A 17,311-nucleotide genomic window follows, 5' to 3' on the forward strand; every position below is an offset into this window, starting at 1 on the left:
AAGTTCAGGAAAGTATTTCTCTCTCCTTAAGAATGGGTATCCAGACTACCTCTTGTCTCTTTTTTAAAAAGCAGCATTTCTAAAAAAAAAACAAAAAAACAAAACAAAACAAAAACAAACAAAAAAAAAACAACAACAAAGCAGAACTTCTGATTTTTAGCTGGGCACATGGTTACTCGGAATAGAAACCAGATCTCCATGACTCACTTGCAACCAGATATAATGAAGCTATAATTTAACTTCTAGCAAGCAGGATGTTAGAGGAAGTGTAGTGTGCAGCTTTCCCCCTTTTCCTGCTGATCGGTAGGTTAATGGAATGGCTGGAGCTCAAGCAGCCATTTTGCACCACGAGTACAAGCTAAACCTGGCAGAGAAGCAAGACAGAAGAAGCCAAGTGGATCATGGGGCCACCATCTCAACCTAGATTGTCTATCCTTGGACTGTTAAAGGAGAAAAAAATAAACTTCTCTCTCATATAAGCCCATATTACTTTGGGTTTTCTGTCACAGCCAGATCTAATCCTGACTACCTTCCCATATATTCTCCCATAGAACCGTATCTAACCACTATGACCCTTTTCCCCCTATGTGATTGGTGATCTCTCTTTCTGACTTTATTTTTTAAATCTCTCTCACTAATTACATGCCATTACTTCAAGATGTCAAACTTTGGAAACAGTATACAAATGATGAATCCACATCATAGTAATATAGTCACTTACCCTGATGGCACCACAGAAAACTCCTACAGGGATTTTTGTGGCCTTAAAAGAAAGTAGCATTGGAGATACTGAAATGAACAGGGAGGTGAAGTCCATTTACCATGACTCTTGGGTACAAGAGCTTAAGTCCTGTTAGCTCAGACGCTTCCATGGTCCCTCCAGACTAAGTGAACAGACTAGAGCCTGTTAAGAATTCTCACTATGGGGGCACCCGGGTGGCTTAGTGAGTTAAGTGTCCTCTCTTGAGTTCGGCTCATGGTTCATGAGTTTGAGCCCCGCACGAGGCTCTGCGCTGATGGTGTGGAGCCTGCTTGGGATTCTCTCTCTCCTTCTCTCTCTGAATCTCTCTCGGTCTCTCTTTCAAAATAAGTAAATAAACTTAAAAAAAATTTTTTTTAAATAATCACTATGTCCCTACCCAGAACCAAATCACCTTTGCCAAGAAGTTTAGATACCTGGTGGATTCTGTGTTTGTGCTTTAAAGACCCTTGATGAGTTGAATGGGAAATCTTGATGTTTACCAAGATTTTCAGAACAATTTTATATACCCTAGAAAACACTCGTTTGTGCTACCACCCGAGAACAAGATTTTACTGGTGGGACTGACACCCCCAGCTTTCTCCCAGTCTCCACCTTCCTGAGACCTCTCGAAAAACAATCACGTATCCAGATATACCTGCGAAAGGCTTAAAACTATCAGCATTTCACCGTTGTTTGGGGACGGCTGAACGAATTTCTATACTTCCGAACGTTCATGTAGACAGTAAGGGCATTTTTATTTTAGCAAACCAGCTTACCCCTTCTCCTATCTCCCCTCCCCCCAAAAAAACAGAACTCACCCTGACCTCACCGTCTCATTCACAGGAGCAGGCTCCTTGGCCCTCACCCCGACGTCTGCCTCGAGTTTTCCTCTAACGTATTGCCAAGGAAGTGTTTGCAATTTTCCAAAATGCAACCCTGACGGAATTACCGAAAGACATTCAGCAAAGGAAAGTAAATAAAAAAATAAAATGCAGGAGCCTAAAATATTTCAAATGCCATGATCATCTATCATGAGCTGACTCTCCTTGGAAAAAAACAAGACATAAATAGCTCCTTGTGCACAGGCGACCTCTCTACGACGTCAAACATCCACGTGTGCGTGCGTGTGTGAGGGTGATGCTGGTTTTGATATCGATTTGAGCAAGTGCTTTAAGAAAAAACTTTCCTGGAAGCTATTACAAGTTGTACCTTGGACTCAAAATTAACTTAGAATGCAGTCCTGAGGCTCGCACTTACTCATCTGGTGACTGTGCTTGTGTCCCAGGGAGTGGGGTCCTTGGAGCAAGGCTGAGGAAGGCTGAGGAAGGCTGAGGAAGGCTGAGGAAGGCTGAGGAAGGCTGAGGAAAGCTGAGGAAAGCTGAGGAAAGCTGAGGAAAGCTGAGGAAGGCTGAGGAAGGCTGAGGAAGGCTGAGGAAGGCTGAGGAAGGGTACGACAACGGCCTACAAAGAAAGGCCTAAGGCGCACGGGATTGATTGGGACTGCAGAAGACAGAGTGGGGGAAGCCTTAGAAACAACCAGCAGGCAGAGGAAGCTCCTAGAAACCTTGTGTGTCCTCCATTTGGGGAGAAGACGTTCCCAGTAAGAGGCTTGGAGCAAAGAACGAAAGATTAAGGTACAATGACGGCATGATTTCTTAGCCAGTAGAATAATTCGTCGAGGGACAGGGCACCAGGAAAGGCAGTCATCACTTGTTCTCCGCGTGTCTTTTAAAGGCCAGAGAGGCCACTCACCTGGGCCCAGAGCTGAGGGTCACAGAAGACATCTCTGCTTGCAGTGTGACCACGGAAAACCAGGTCACCTCAGGCTCCAGATTTCATGTCCTCGGGGTAGGCAGCTTCGTGCGGAGGTGACAGTCGTGAAGTCTCTAGAAGCAGAGGGACACGTGTTGCATGAGCACCGGGCAGAGCTTACGGTCTGTGAAGTCCCAGCTTCAGCAAGCCCGGAGCCTCCTGGGCTATGTGACTACGTCAACAATAGCGCCTTGGTGGTGAAGCCCTCGCCTGAAAGCATTATTTGTAATTTTTTTTCTTGTCTTTACTTCTTTTAAATCTTTTTAGAGAGAGAGAGAGAGAGTATGAGCCGGGAGCCGGGGAGGGTTAGAGAAAGAAGGAGACGCAGAATCCCAAGCAGGCTCCAGGCTCCGAGCGGTCAGCACAGAGCCCGACGCAGGGCTCGAACCCACGAACCTCGAGATCATGACCTGGGCCGAAGTCGGACGCTCAGCCGACGGAGCCACCCAGGCGCCCCTGAAAGTATTTATTTTAATGGAAAATAAACACCGTTCGGTAAACTCAAGCAAAAATGGGAAAATACCCCATTTATTCCAATATGGCTCTGAAAAAGGCCACTTGGAAAACTTGCCAGGAGACCCCAAGAGATGCAGGGTGGTTTCGGGGCCTCGCAAAGAGTAACTTCTTCCCTCTTGATTCCCGCTGTAAATACAGTTTGGGCTCTGAGTGTAGACTGGCCCACCACGCACAGCCACAGCTGATGCTATTACCAAGGCATAAAAGGGAGGAAGTTCAAAGTTATGAACACCACTGTAAGAGTAACACATGTCGTGCAATCCGTTTGTAAAGTGTGCTACTGAACATCGTGTTAACTTTTATGGTCTCTATTCCATATGTGTGATGTGAAAAGGTTATAGCAGGAGAGGGAGTCATAATTCTGAGTTTTCGGATAGTTATGACTTTCAAGTGAGTGTGAGATGTCCACTCTTTCTCCCCTGCTTGTTCTTGCCCTCCGGTTGAGTCTGCCTTTCACTGTATCTTCGTATCTCAGAACTTTTCTGGCAGATTCTTTATTTCAATACAGAGATTATTTACTTCTGTCCCCCCAATATATTTATTTAAGCGTCTTTAGGACAAGTGGAGCTTCAGGAGATACAGAAGGGGCTGAATACCTTGCGGGGTCTCCATTTGATGGTAATCACAGAGCATAGCAATGTGCTAAGCAGCTTATGACCATTTTATTTTATCCCCCACATTTTATACGAAAGGCAGTATCCCATTTTCTAGATGTACGTACCGAGGCTCACACAGCTAATACTAGCCACGAAGTAGTGGGAGCTAGGTCTGAACTTGTTAAAAAACATTTTTTTAATGTTTATTTATTTTTGAGAGAGGGAGACAGAGTGAGAGTGGGGGAGGGGCAGAGAGAGGCGGGGCCACAGACTCCGAAGCAGGCGGGCTCTGAGCTGTTAGCACAGAGCCCAATGGGGGACACGAACTCACAAACTGTGAGATCATGACCTGAGCTGAAGTCAGACGCCTAACCGACTGAGCCACGCAGGCGCCCCTGAACCCACGTTTAAATAACCAAAAGCTCATTCTCTCTTCTATCATCCGAAAGCAGAATTTTCTGGCATCCCAAGCTAGGTCTTGAAGAATATGTAGGTTTTATTTTTGAAACCCTTTCTTTTGTTTTTTGCTTTCTTTTTCCAGGCAAAATATATTTAATATTAAAAATTCAGGAAACGCAGAACGAAGAAAAAAAAAAACGCATGCATGACTCCAGTACCCAGAAATTACCACTCAGCATATTTTAGTGTCTTTTCCTCAAAAGTGTTTCTTTTTTTTCCTTTTTGTCTGAATAAGAGCTTTTGTTTCTTGTTTATTACACAAGTGTCGTTCTTGTGCGTGAATGGTTTGATGATTTTCTTGTTTTAATGTATCACAAACTGGCCCAGGTGGGGAGAGCACAGCAGGTGAGAGGCAGGTGAGTGGAAAGGCGTGTGGGGAGGTGGACGCAGCAAAGACAGGGCACGGGGCATCCAGGACACCACAGAGCGTGGCGGACGCATCTGAGAGGCGGGGGGCTCTGAGCGGGAGCTCAACGATGCTTGGCTTCAGGGTTAGGACACTGTGCTGTAAGCCACATACGTGCGAACTCTTTAGCATATGGATGGCAGCTAACAACACGAAATACACCTGGATGGCTTCTGATCGGGGGACGGACGTAGGGCAAAGGTGCCCTACGTATGTTATCCAAGCAGCAGTGCAAGGTGGGGCGGCAGGGGGCACAGAGGGTTCTTCTTACAACATCCACCTGCGGAAGCAAGGGCCATCTGAAGGCAGGCAGGTGCAGACTATGAAGAAGGAAGAATATGGATGCGTGACACATGGACATCTTCCGCGGAGCTGGACAGGTATTGTGACCCCAAACTCCAAAAGCAGGAGACTAGCCCAAAGCTTCGGGTTGGGAGGGCTGAAAAGAACACCGAACTGTTTCCGGTTTGGTTTTTAGATTCTCATTTGGGACCAATTTCGGGCAAGAAAGAACCTCCACTACCCTCCTAAGACAAATTTGCATTATACTTAAATAATTTTGCACATTGTTACCACTTCTCATGCATGGGGCAATTTATCCATGTGACCACATCTTGGCACAGAATTCTCGGCTTCCTCCTGAAAGCCGCGGACAGAGGTGGAGGCTGATCGCGACACGGGGAGGCTGGATTTCACAAGTGGTGGGTGTGAAAGCACTCAGGACTGTGGCCCTGGGAATAAGTGATTGCAAACATCGCCATGTGGGTCGTGTCCCTGGTATGAGAATTATTTGTTTCCATGTCTCATTCCTCTTGTGAATTTCTTGAGCACAAACCATGTGTCGTCTGTCTTCTAAGCACCTGGTACAACAGGACACAGGTGAGCACTTGATAAATGGTTCTTGAATGAAGGCATAAATGGCAAGAAATTGGGTGTGTGTGTGTGTGTGTGTGTGTAACCACATGTACGTGTATACGTGTATATCTATATATAGTTGTCTACGTATGAATAGATGTACATGTATATATATATATATATATTCATCTATCAAGTTGTACTTGTCCCTCGTCTGGCTGTACTACCCCCATTCCTGACCTAAGCAGCTTAAGAAAGAGATCTTGGTTACTCATCAGTGCCTCATCCTACTAAACAGGAAGGCCTTGCTTCATGCAGGGGTTGTGAAAGAAATCCCCTGCAAATCGGAATTTCTACACTGACTCCGATTCTCAATGTACCGAAGGAGTCTGTGATTTAATGCATCACTCACCCATATGTTTGCAAGGTGCATTTTAGAGAAATGGAAATCTTCAACCTTAAATTTGTCTGTCTTCAGATCCAGGGTTGATGCTTAAAATTGGGGCACGCCTACTCCTTTCTGCCTCAAACTTTGCTCATCCCCCCGAGCAGTTGGAACAGGGGCTTCCCTTGCTCACTTGCATAGGACAGGGGTGGCTTGGTAGAACATAGCATAGGATCCATGTGGGGAGGCTCCTGGGCCCCCAAACATTGGGGTTCCTAGGATGCGTAATAAGAATGAGTCTATCGGGGCTCCTGGGTGGCTCGGTCATTTAGGCGTCCAACTTCGGCTCAGGTCATGATCTCACAGTTTGTGGTTCGAGCCCTGCATCGGGCTCTGTGCTGACAGCTCAGAGCCTGGAGCCTGCTTCCGATTCTCTGTCTCTCTCTCTCTCTCTCTCTGCCCCTTCCCACCTCGTGCTCTGTCTCTCTCTCTCTCAAAAATAAACATAAAAAAAAAAAAAAAAAGAATGGGCGTATCATCCGTATCGTATTTAGCACAGAAGTTTTACAAAATAATGCACTAGTTCAACATCTGCTCCATTAAATGTGCCAATAACATGTAACATTGAAGTCGGATGTTAGTATAAAGGAAAAAGCTGGGCCGCTCAGAAGGGAGCCGACAACTTTGGGAGCTAATGTTGCTTCAATGGCAGGATCTTCGGCTTGGGAATGTGACACGTGTTCTTCTCCAGAGAGAGAGGAAAAGGGAGAGAGTTTGGCCCCCACGGGACCTTCTTACCTGCTTCTTCTGTCACGCGTCTGGCAGAGCTGAGAAATTGTCTGCCAGGGCCGCCATAACAAAATGCCTCAGACTGGGGGGCCTAACCAATGGAAATTTATGTTCTCACAGCTTTGGAGGCTGGAAGTCCAACACCAAAGTGCTGGCTGGTTTCGTTTCTTCTGAGGCCTCTCCTCCTTGGCTTGCCGACGGCCGCCTTCTTGCTGTGTCCTTACGTGGTCGTCTTCCTGTTCACGTGTACTTCTGGTGCCTCTTTGTGGTCCCTCCTCTTCGTAAGGACACCCATCACATTGGACTAGGGCTCACCCTGACAGCCTTATTTTAACTTAACGTCCTCAAAGATCCCGTCTCCAAAGGCAGTCGCATGCTAAGGGGTCTGGGGTTCTAACTTCAGCATATGAATTTGTAGGAGGACGCGTTTTGGCTCATAACGCAAGAACATTCTCCACAGAAATGCTGGACCCGGCATCCTCTCCGGCCCATCTAGAGTGTGAGGCCCAGGAGACAGAAACACCTGCCTGCCAGTTCCTTCCTCCCCCATAACAACAAACTGGGCCGATAAGAAAACCTCCTCTTTGCAAAGCCCTTACCCCAGGAGCTGTGCGGTGAGCCTGAAACCTGTCTCTAAGATACATAGTGTCCACCCGGGGGGAAAGCGGCTCCCCTCCCCCATGTAATTAACTCTCCATGCTGAAGCTACTCCCCGGGATGGATCCCCATTGCCTTCTCCCCCCACCCATCTCTGGCCCAGTGAAAAGCAAGTTAGGCGATTATGCACACCCATGAATTCATAATTCAAAATAAACCCATCAAAACATTTGCTCTTACTTTTAACCCCATTGTACCCCGAGTGGAAATGTTAACACACAACAGCAGAAGAGATAAATATGGCAGACAAAAGTTTTCCCACAGCCTTTAGCCCCTTAAACATTCTAATCCCATCGAGGATATTTATGCCTGGCCAAACACTGCCCCCGGGGGCTGGGCTCCTGCCGGCGGCCCCTCACAGCGCCCGCTGCCTTTGTAGAGACCAGCTGCCCGTTGCTATGGCGATTTGGTTACGGAAGGGCAACGCAGGGCACCTAACCCAAGTGCTTTTTTAACCAAACCGCATGCTTATTAAAAGAAAGGAGAAAGTTTCCATTAAAATATCTGGGCTGATTACATTTGGAAACTTAATAACATGTGTTGACTCAAATAACTCCCATTGAATTGAACCTCAGCAGGACTTAAGAGTTCACCGGGGGAACAAATATCTCTGATGAAACTTGGCATCTTAACCCTGTTTAACATTTTAATTAAGAAGGGAAAATTCGGTGTCATTTGCTTTTCTGCGGTCTCCAGGAGCGGCAGGGGACATGCTTGAGAATTCCTCCAAGAGGGAAGGCGGAAAGAAATACATTAGCTAATTAGGGATGAGGCAAACATCTATATACAAGATATATACGCCACTGCTCGCTTTCCTTGCCCGACTTTTCCGCTGCTCCTCTCCTTCCAGGCGGGCTCTCTCAGAAGAGGATGCATGAACGTGCTTCTTTTTAATACTGTTAATGGAGAATTAAAGTATTGCTTGAGTCTTTTATTCTACGAAGCTAGAGAAAAGCTGGGACAGGGGCACGCATCTACAGACAGCCCCGCTCTTGGGAAATACCCAGAATTTGGTAACTTCAGAAAAACTCTTCCCAAGCCCTCCTTTCATAACCATCAAAAACTCATCTTTTTTTATGAGCATTTCTTTTTTCTAGCCAGGCAGGCACCCTGGGGAAAATTTGTTAGGATGGCCCAGTTAAGTAGAAAATATTATCTTCCCTGTTTTGCAAATGAGCCTGTGAAAGGGGGTTGATTGAAACGGCAGCCAGGCAAAGTTGGGGCGCGGGGACAGTGGTCGCGTCTACACCCACCCCGCCTGGCTACTGGATCGTCCCGGTCCTGGAAAAAAAGCAAATTGAAATAAGCAAGAGTAGAAAAATCAGTTTGGCCAGAGGATGTAGAGAGAGATTTTCAGTGTATTTCCGACTCCCAAGAGTAGCAGGCAGAGACTTAGCTGTTTTATTTTGTGTCGCTTTCCTCCGCAACACGGAGTCAAACCCGCACCCTGAATTTTTGTTAATTTTAAGCTCCTTCCTCCTTTTGAGGTCCCTTAATATGCAGCCTAGTGCTGTACCCCTGGGACTTTACCTCCTGGGAACCTGCCCTGCCCTGCCTGGTCCGATGTCTCCTGCGGGGCCCCCGGGGAAAGCAATCCCCCCCAACCCCCTCCATCGCGGGGCCCCAAAGGGATGGGGAACAACTGAACTATGTGTTAATTGCGTTAAGGCGCTTTCTCTAATGAAATAGTGGCTTTCTCCATAGCAACGGTGATTAAAAGATGCAGAATGGCGGGTCCTCCAGGGCCCGTCTGTCTGGGAAGTGATTGCCACTTTACAGAACAATTCAGTCCAGATAGAAGTTTATTGTGCACATTCCGCCTAAGCTGACTGCTCAGGTCACACTTCCCAAAGCCACTTTCTCTCCCTCTGAGCGCTATTTTCAGGCTGACTTGGGGGAGGGGACCACGGGATATTTGCCGCCAGGCTGGGGGTGGGGAGTGTAGTTGGGGGCTGTTTGGAGCTGGGGGTGGGGGAGAAAGAGATCTGACCTGCTCGGGCTCTCCTTCAGAGGATGGGGGAGAAACGAAACCCAAAGCCTGCAGTTTGAATGTAAGTCCATGCTAAAGAAGCCCCATGCTTCATTAAGCACCTTAAAAAATGCTCGTTGAAATGCCCAGAGGGGGTAAGGTGAATTCCCTTTCCATTTTTGTGCCCCTACTAAAGCACACAGCATTCCTATTTTATACACCAGAGGGTAAGTGATTCTCCAAGTTGGAGGGAGGGGGGCAAATAAACATTATCTGGACTGCAAATGCAGAAGAGGGTGACATAATGGTCCTAACAGATTGCAGGGTCTCAAACGGGCGGCGGGGGGTGGGGGCAGAGGCATCCTTCCCGCTGCTCTCTCTTGCTTCTTTTTTCTTTTTTTTTTTTTTAATTTTTTTAAATATTTATTTATTTCTGAGACAGATGGAGACAGTGCGTGAGCAGGGGAGGGGCAGGGAGAGCAGGAGACACAGAATCCGAAGCGGGCTCCAGGCCCTGAGCTGTCAGCACAGAGCCCGATGCGGGGCTCGAACTCACAAACCGTGAGATCATGACCTGAGCCGACGTCGGTCGTTCAACCGACTGAGCCACCCAGGCTCTTTCACACCCTCTGTTGCTTCTTTCACACCAGGTTCTGGGTCTCCTCTTGTAGGCAGACCTGAAAGGTGAGGCTTGGATCCTTTACTTGTGCCGCTGCCTGCGACCCAACTCGCACACGCCCGCACCGCCTCTGATGCCCGCCTACGGAGGGACCATCAAGCCCGCACTTCAGGGACCAGTGAACTAAAACTTGCCAGGAGGCCCTCCCGGTAGGAAGAGCACGTTTTGGAACATGAAAAGAAACTAAATAAAACCGTGATTTACAAATCCAGACTCAAGCCCGAACACAGCCCCAAATACGTTCTCAACGTACAGTGGAATCAGATTTGAATGTTTCCGATAGAAGCGCATAGGAGTCCCCAGGTCGCGGTTAGATTCCCGGCTCTGCCTGACCTCGGCCAAATTACCGAATCCTCAAGTTTCTCCATTTGAGAAAAGGAGATGAGAATTACAGGAGAGAGCTATGTCGAACATTCACTTCTGGCGTGCAGCGCATGTTCAAAATTTATAAGTAATAATAATTATTATTATGCAGCGAAATGCCCTGTTACATTTGTATAGCACTCTATGGCTGACCAAGTGCTTCTAGGACCTTTCCTCCTATCATCTCCCTAACGACCCTGGGCTGTTCCAGAAGCCAGGGCTGTGCCTAGCTGGAGTGAGATCAAAGCACTGCACTTTGAGACCGGGCACTGGCAGGTCAAGCAGAAAAGGCCGGTTGCTGGGGACAAAACAGGCAGAGAAATCCAAACTTCCAGACCCAGCCCTGGGAGCTGGGAATGTTCTAGGCTATGGGATACAGAGGTGAACAAGAACAAGGCAGTCCTGCCCTCCTGGGGCTGACAGTTCAGGGCCACGTTGGAGAGGTGGAGGACGCAGAGGGAGTGCACGCCAGAGGCAGCTGACCCCGGCCCAAGGAAGGCTTCGTGACTCCATTTTATTCACAAAATTTTAAAGATAACACACTTAAAGGGCCTTTAAGTGTTTAGATTTCTCTGGGAAATAAAAGTGCTATTTATACTGGCATCGAGTAGAATTATTCACACTTTCAAAAGTGTTTGAAGCAAATTGGAGGAAGGCCACAGATCTAAATATTTATAATGCCAAGAAATCTGTGTGCTTCTGTGATTTGTGTTCGACCTAGGAAATCACTCATTTTAAAAATGATGATGACCCAAACTTTCTAATCCTAAGGGAAAACTTCAAATTCTAAACAAAAGCTAATACACAATTTACCTTGGGCAAAAAGCCTTCTAAATGCACTTTGTACCCGGCCCGTCGTCTGGGTATTTAATACAAATACTCAACATTCCTCAAAGGTATTTACCCAAACAGCTGCAGGGTAATGACCCAAACAGCTCCCAAACAGGAGCATCAGTTACAGATCAGTTACAGAGGACTCCAGGGGTCTGTGGGACTGAGCCGCCCTGACAGCAGACAATCTGTCCTACCCTTGAAGTGTGGGACTTCAATGCGGTCCAAGAATCAACAGGTTCTGCCTCACCTAGGAGCCTGTTAGAATACAACACTCCAACATTCCCCCCACCCCCCAACCCCATGTCTACTCAATCAGAATCTCCATTTTAAAACAAGATCCTGGGTGATTCCTATGATATGAAATTTGGAGACTTTGGAATCACTGTGGCACATCTTTATTTCTCCATCTTTTATGATACCACCTTCTACATGCAACCTGTATATACGTTATTTCTCATCACAGACTGCAAGCTTCTTGTATATCTTGCCTACAATAGGTACACAAAACTCTCAGTTAAATGAATGAGCCAACGAACTAATAATGAATGAATGAATGAATGAATGATTTATTACCGAGGGGTACTTGCTAACCTCCCACTGGCCAGAGATGGTATTTAGGAGCTTCAAGAAGGATAAGGGCACCTGGGTGGCTCAGTCGGTTGGGCATCCGACTTCGGCTCAGGTCACGATCTCGCGGTCCGTGAGTTCGAGCCCCGCGTCGGGCCCTGGGCTGACAGCTCAGAGCCTGGAGCCTGTTTCAGATTCTATGTCTCCCTCTTCCTATGACCCTCCCCTGTTCATGCTCTCTCTGTCTGTCTCAAAAATAAATAAATGTTAAAAAAAAAAATTTAAAAAAAAGGATAATAATCACAATGGATTAAAATTCATAAAATATGTTCAAATATGTTAAATATGCTAAAATCTACAAGTTCAGAATATATGTGTGTATTCACACATATACGTATCACGAGGACAGTACAGGAAGGACTTCTAGGGAAACTGTTATAAAGTTCTATTTCATGATCTGCATGGGATTTACAGAGGCATATGCTTTATTACAGCTTATTAAGTTATTTTTTTAAAAGATGCATGGGAATCATGCTGAGGTGCCATGATTGTGAGTCTGTGGCTGTGCTACCAATGAAAAGGACACCAAATTGGCCACATCCCCTTAACCAGTCTCAACCCAGAATTAAGAAGAAAGTTTAGACACGCTTATATATAAGCTATTTTTTAATTTCTCCAGCTAAATTGTTGAAATAGTTCTTCTATTTCCACTTCATTGGAATTAAGTATATTTATAACTTAAATTTTATATGTTGAGTCAAAAGTAGAGATTTCCCCCAAATTATATAGATTGTCCTCATCAGTCTTGTCTCCCAGTGTTTGTTTATGAGACTTCTTTTTTTCTAAAACAGTACAAACTTTGGATGTCAAGGTTTTAATCTTTGACAGTGTGATACTACAAAGAAATTGCCTTTCTTCAGTTATTGTTCAGTTCAATCATCTTCATATGTCCTTAAACTGTACTAGTCATTCGTTATTTCATCGTAATCTGCGGTTTGTTTTTTTCTTTTTTTTTTTCATTTCCCTTGGAATATTAGTGTCTTTGTTACTGGTTCCTAAGAGATCTTTTATGACTAAGGATGTTAACCATTTGCCACACATTGCAAATGAAATACCATGTTTTTTCCCCCAAAATTTTACGATGATATTTTACTTTTTGGTTGTACAGAAGCTGTGTATTGAAATATAATAATGTTGTGCTTCACACCTTTTGTGTTTTGTGTTTGTATTTAAGACACGTTTGGGGGCGCCTGGGTGGCTCAGTCAGTTGAGCGTCTGACTTCAGCTCAGGTCATGATCTCACACTCCATGAGTTCGAGCCCCGCATCGGGCTCTGTGATGACAGCTCGGAGCCTGGAGCCCGCTTCGGATTCTGTGTCTCCCTCTCTCTCTGCCCCTCCCCTGCTCGTGCTCTGTCTCTCTCTCTCAAAAAATAAATAAACATTAAAAAAAATTTTAAAAAGATAAATAAAGGCTATTTCCAGTTTCTGCAGCCTCAAACCACAATTATTGCAAATTCATGTGTGCACCTCCAGAAAATAATTTATGCAAATATGTATGTGTAGTATATCCATAAGTATATATGAATAGTCCTCAGAATATTTTTACATAAATTATATATTGTATACAGATCGGTCTTTATCTTGCATTTGTCAATGATATATTTGGGGAAGATTTCTATTTTAGCACGTATAGCTATGCTTCATTCTTTTCTCTTTTTTCTTTTTATTTATTTATTTTGAGAGAGAGCAAGTGGGGGAGGGGCAGAGAGAGAGGGAGAGAGAGAATCCCATGCAGGCTCCATGCTGTCAGTACAGAGCCCGAGGCGGGGCTTGAGCCCACGAACCGTGAGAGCGTGACCTGAGCCGAAATCAAGAGGTGGACACTTACAAGGATGGGGCTGAGTTGAATAAGCGACTGACTCTTGATTTCGGCTCAGGTCACGATCTCCCGGTTCGTGAGCCTGAGCCCCGCCTCAGGCTCTGCGCTGACAGCCTGGAGCCTGCTTGGGATTCTGTCTCTCCTGATCATGCTGTCTCTCTAAATAAATAAATAAATAAATAAACAAACAAACAAACAAACATTCGAAAATAAAAAGAGCTGGACACTTGACCAACTGAGCCACCCAGCCACCCTGGTACTTCATTCTTTTTAATGGTTGAGTATTTTATCATACATCTGTTCTGTGATTTATTTAACTATCCTTTATTGGTACCATTTAGGTTTCTTGCCGTGTTGTGCTACCACAGACATCTGAAGTGAACATCCTGGCACGGAGACCGTTGTGTGCCTTCCAAGTATGTCCATAGGGTGGATTTCTTAGCAACGAAATTGCTACATGAAAGGATATGTGCTTTTTGCATTTTGAGAGACGTTGTCAAAATGGCCTCTCCGCTTTCACAAAGTTTTACGCTCCCCGCAACAATGGACTTACTGCCTATCTTCCCATGTTATTCATAGCACAGGTTATTACTATACACTTGCATTCTTGACAGTTTTGCAAGAGAAAAACTCATGCATCACTGATGGTTTGACTTGCGTTTCTTCCAGTGGGGGGTGAAGTTGTTTATTATACCATGTGCTTATTGCTAACTCTGATTTTTTTCTGTGACCTAAACATTTAAGTTGTTTGTACATTGTTTTTTTCTTATGAGACGTATCACACTTCCTCTTAAGGGGATCAGAAACCTAGATTTCTGACCTCAAGGATGCCTTTCGTATTGCCAGAAGGATTAATTTCATATGGCGTACGATTAGCTTCTCTATTTTAAAATCTGATCACTCTGAAGGGTTTACCCTTAGACAGTGTGGTCAGATAACATAAGAGAGAACCGGTCACGATACTCCCTTACTATCTTTTTTATCGTTTCTGACATCTATTTAGCCATGATAAAATTTAACCTAATTCCTAATAATTTTGTCCTTATGCAAATTATTTGGATTTAAGCTCCCTCTTCCCCAAATCCAGCAAAAGGCGAACACATGAACACACCTCACCACCTTGCACATTAAATAAAAACATGAAAACATATCATAAGCATACCGCACCTCTCAGAGACCCATTTTCCCTATCTGTAATAGAAGAGGGTTGAACTAGATGTTCCCTGAATTTGCAGGTCTTTTTAGATCCAAAATCCCGTGAGGCTGTGCCCACAAACCAGGAGCTCAAACAGAATTAGTTTAGGCCTAAAACGAGGCCAGGTTATGCGGAAAGAGAATAATATCTAGCATGAAAACCTGACAACAGGTGACCAAAGATTCCTTTAACTAGTCTTATGGCAACGGGACGTATAAAGATACTTGCAGACCAACCCTATCTAGACTTCACAGCTTCCAAAACCTTCTTCGCAACCATGGACGAGGCTACTCAAACTCCACTGAATCCCTCCTTTGTTGGCTGAATCCTCAGTGAGATCCTAATTCCCTGTGCACATGCAATTAATTGTCCCAAATACAAACTGAGAGTCGAAGACACTCAAGCAAATCCCTACATCGTGTGCTCTTCAACTGAAAACCCATTTCAGTAAGCATATTGCTGGCAAGAGTGTTAGCATTATTATTCTGAGACTGGCGGGGCTGTTGTGGGATAAAATCAATGAGTAATTATGTTGGTATCATTGGGAACCGGGATTCTTCGACATGGAGAAAAGAGAGGTAGGTAGATATGAGATTGGTCTGGTTAAGTAAGATTATTTCGAGTCCGAGGGTGCCTGGGTGGCTCAATCGGTCAAGCGTCTGACTCTTGATTTCAGCTCAGGTCATGATCTTACAGTTCATGGGTTCAGCAAGGGATTCTCTCTCCCTTTCTCTCTGCCCTTTCCCCACTCACACTATCTCTGTCTCTCTCAAAAATAAATTAATTAATTTTAAAAAAGATATATAGAATCCTAAATGTGGATTGGAAATATTAAGAACCCATCCAATTTTTTTTTTAATCATTTGTTAGGTTTGTCTCTTGAAAAGGCCTAAAGTGACTCCCAGCCCAGTAGCAGTGAATGTCCTTAGTACTAAGAAACTTCAGGACTCATAGTTAAGTGGCTTGATCCCAAAGTGCTCCCAGAAATTTGCAAGACGAGCTCAGAACAACCTGTCATCCCAAAAGGCACAGAAGCTTTCAAAGACTTTTGGGATTCTGTCAAAAGGCCACAACAACAAATTTGAAAAGGCACCCATGGCACAAAGATAGGATAATTCATTGAGCAATCACTTAAGAACAATAACCATAATGGATTAAAACCCACCAACCCTGCTTAAATCCACAAATTCATATGATATTTTAAAACAAACTTATTGGTTATCTTTGGAATATGCTAGGAAACCAACTCTTTATTTTAAAAGTTGCTAGATAGCAAGCATGAAGCACTTAGCCTAGCTTTTCTCTATGAACTGTGCTTTGGGGTCACATAGTTGATGAGGTAAGTTATCTTTATAGGTAAAAAATGAAGATGAAAAGATAAAATTAGACTAGCATCATTTTCAACCCCTAATCAAATAACGGATCTGGGCAATAATCACTAATGGCTGCTAATATCAAAAAAGAGAAACAACCAGATGTATTTTTTAAATGTTTATTTATTTATTTCTGAGATAGCGCATGAGTGGGGTAGGGGCAGAGAGAGAGGGAGAGAGAATCCCAAGCAGGCTTAGTGTTGTCAGCACAGAACCCAATGTGGGGCTTGATCTCATGAACCGTGAGATCATGACCTGGCTGAAATCAAGAGTCAGATGCCTAACTGACTGAGCTCCCCAGGTGCCCCCCAGTCATTTTTTTTAACTCTTACTGGGAGAACACACTGTTACCTATGAAGGAGTCTTATTAAAAAACTCAAACCTGGATTTCATTAAGTCTTGAGATGGAATCAGCAATTGACAAAAGGTACAGGGGAAAGAGGAACATGTTCAGTGACACCATGGGGACATGCCCAACAAAATCTGGACTTTGAGAAACTCTGCGGGACAAGTAACCAAGTTTCTTCAACAAGTAACTTCCAAGGTTGGTAGGGGGGTGTGCAGAGGGGACTCATAGATGAAAACAAACTTAAGAGATGTTATTAACTGATTGCAATGAGTGGACCTAATTTGGATCCCAATTTGAACAATTAGTAAAACATTTTATAAGATAATTGAGGAAGGGTTAACGTGGAACCCTTCCATGTCAGTCACTGACATGGAAGAATTATTGATGATTGCAAAAATAGAGCTGTGATAAGGAATGCCAGTGGTTTGTGGTTAAATATGAACATACATCTTTTAAACATATACCCTGTACTGATGGAATGACATCAGAGTTTTATTCAAAATAATTCAGGATGTGGGGCGCCTGGGTGGCTCAGTTGGTTAAGTGTCCGACTCTTGATTTTGGCTTAGGTCATGATCTCATGGTTTGTGGGATCGAGCTCCCAGTTGGACTCCATGCTGACTGCACAGAGCCTGCTTAGAATTCTTTCTCTTTCCGTCTCTCTGCTCCTCCCTGACCCGTGCAGGTGCACATACTCTCTCTCTCAAAATAAATAGACTTTAAAAAAAAATTCAGGATTGGGAGGGTAAGGGGGAATAGACAAAATACATGAGATGATTATTGTGGAGGCTGTATGGTAAGTATATGGAGGCTCGTTATATTATGCTAATTTGTATATTTGAAATCTTCCACAATGAAAAATTTATCTTTTTTTTAGTAGAATT

The sequence above is a fragment of the Panthera tigris genome, chromosome D2, assembly GCF_018350195.1.
Source record: "Panthera tigris isolate Pti1 chromosome D2, P.tigris_Pti1_mat1.1, whole genome shotgun sequence".
Lineage (NCBI taxonomy): Eukaryota > Metazoa > Chordata > Mammalia > Carnivora > Felidae > Panthera > Panthera tigris.